General features: G+C 53.0%; 2 non-coding genes across 2 annotated transcripts in view; both read right to left on the bottom strand.

The window, feature by feature from the left end:
• Positions 1-1,094, bottom strand: part of LOC123687949 — a 4,012-nt gene extending 2,918 nt beyond the window's left edge. The window contains exon 1 of the ribosomal RNA XR_006749650.1: positions 1-1,094. This exon is cut by the window's left edge and continues 2,918 nt beyond it. This is a non-coding gene — a ribosomal RNA (large subunit ribosomal RNA).
• Positions 1,095-1,601: 507 nt separating this feature from the next.
• On the bottom strand, positions 1,602-1,756 carry LOC123687146. Its single transcript, XR_006748888.1, has one exon. It is a non-coding gene; the product is annotated as a 5.8S ribosomal RNA (ribosomal RNA).
• Between the last annotated feature and the right edge of the window lie 744 nt (positions 1,757-2,500).

Consider the following 2,500-nt stretch of genomic DNA (forward strand, 5'->3'; position numbering starts at 1 on the left):
CCTGACCAGGCATAGTTCACCATCTTTCGGGTCCCAGCGTGTACGCTCTTGGTGCGCCTCCTCTCGCAATGAGAATGAGGCGCCCCGGGAATGCGGGTCAGTCATGGAGACCGACCATCTTCCCTTAGTTCACATAAAGTGAACCGTTACTTTCATTGCGCCTTTAGGTTTAGTGATTCCCAATGACTCGCGCACACGCTAGACTCCTTGGTCCGTGTTTCAAGACGGGTCCTGAAAGTACCCAAAGCAATAGCGTCGCTGATCGGCGTTTCAAGAGGTCTGTCCAAGAACACCGCGGCGAACAGTCGCAAACGGACGGAATCGGCACTAGGTCCGATCGCCATCACAATTCACATACTTGCCACGGGCCGGACGCGAACTAAGTCGCGGCCTCCCGCCATCAGTAAACCGTCGAGCGAGCTGTTCGGAAACCCAGTGTCCGTAAACATCGGAAAATCCGAGCTCACGGGCTACACTCGAGACCGTAGAACAGCACCCAACGGATCGCGACGACCTACTAGGGGAGAAGTGCACGCGTCCGAAGCCGGAGATGAACCGAAGGGAACAGCCAACGCGAACGTCGCCGTTTCCACAGTCAGTAAATCCCAACAACAGGCGCGAATGAATCTCCCCATTCGACCTTTCGGGTTTCTCAGGTTTACCCCTGAACGGTTTCACGTACTCTTGAACTCTCTCTTCAAAGTTCTTTTCAACTTTCCCTCACGGTACTTGTTCGCTATCGGTCTCGTGGTTATATTTAGCCTTAGATGGAGTTTACCACCCACTTAGGGCTGCACTCTCAAGCAACCCGACTCTAAGAAGAGATCCTCTAGCAAGCCGCAGCGGTCGCTACGGGCCTGGCACCCTCTATGGGCGATGGCCCCATTCAAGATGGACTTGAACGCGCCGCGAACTCGCCAGATAATGGATCCTTCCAAACACCACATCTCCCGGCGACCGGTTACGATCGCGGGATTCAGTGCTGGGCTAATCCCTGTTCGCTCGCCGCTACTAAGGGAATCCTAGTTAGTTTCTTTTCCTCCGCTTAATAATATGCTTAAATTCAGCGGGTAGTCTCACCTGTCCTGAGGTCGTATGTTCAAATCATCGAAACGTTCCGAAACTAACCTTTGGCGGCTCATAAAATCACGTACCTTACGCGAGGGAGTTAGCCTACTCAAAGGCGTCTATTATCTCCTGCTCCGTATGGCGGATCATGCGAATCCAAGCAAAGTGCTTCGGTGTTTCGGGGGTGCGCTCATGAAAGCTCATCCGCAACGCGCGACAACTGGCACATTAAAGCGATCGGACGTCGTTCAGATTTCTCGGACACGACGATCGCATGTCTACAGTCATGGGCGCAGATCGAGCAATACCACGACACCACAATATATGCTTTCGCAATTCAAGACGGCGCGTTACGAAAACAACTCCTCATCATTCCAACACACGAGGCGTCGAAACGACAGAACGTTGATCGTCACGCGGCAAACCGTCCAACTCGCCCAAATGACCTTCGGTACAGGATCAACGTTAGACGACCTTTACGTCGTCACTTCGTCAAGCCATAACGTCTGGCCGGGCAGTCTTTGTAATGGAACCGACCCTCAGTCAGGAGTGGTCCGAGGACAGTGTCCGAGGACCGCAATGTGCGTTCGAAATGTCGATGTTCATGTGTCCTGCAGTTCGCATGTTGACGCGCAATTAGCTGCGTTCTTCATCGACCCACGAGCCAAGTGATCCACCGTTCAGGGTAATCTTTTATGTTCGATTTCTCGGTACTAGTCGCAATGGACTTTCCCTCGAAATACGAGACGCCAACTGCGAACCTCCTCGAGAATGACATTCCAATGACTGAGACGACCCACTGAAGGGTCAATACGTCAGTCGATCGGCGCAAAATCTTCGGTTCAACTAGTTTGCGTACTAATCTAGTGACAATTATCGTAAAAAATTCGGACGGAGACAAACGTCGCAGACAATCCCGAAAGAGCATAAAAACGCTAATGTAACGGGCGTCGCACAACGTCGACGTCTTCGTCCCTGGAATAGATCGTCCTACCGAAGTCCGTAGACAACGGTAACGACTGATCGATTTCGGGCGAGAATCTTTAAAACCTGCAGCCGGCTCCTCGTTCCGTGCCAAACACGAAACTTCGCCCAGCCACGAACGCGGCAATCCAAGCGCTTCGAATCCTTATTCCGAGCACATCACGAGACTTCGCCCAACTACGAACGTCAGCATAAGCAGCCGGCTCCTCGTTCCATCAAGGAACTTCGCCCAACCACAAACGCCGACATAAGCGGCCGGCTCCTCATTTCGTGAGCATCTCTAAACATGGACCTACAACGAAGGCTGCACACACGTGCGGCCGGCTCCTCGTTTCGAGGATATCACAAGACTTCGCCCAACCACGAACGTCAGCATAAGCAGCCGGCTCCTCGTTCCGTCAAGGAACTTCGCCCAACCACAAACGCCGACATAGGCGGCCGGCTCCTC

The sequence above is a fragment of the Harmonia axyridis genome, chromosome X (assembly GCF_914767665.1).
Source record: "Harmonia axyridis chromosome X, icHarAxyr1.1, whole genome shotgun sequence".
Taxonomy (NCBI): Eukaryota; Metazoa; Arthropoda; class Insecta; order Coleoptera; family Coccinellidae; genus Harmonia; species Harmonia axyridis.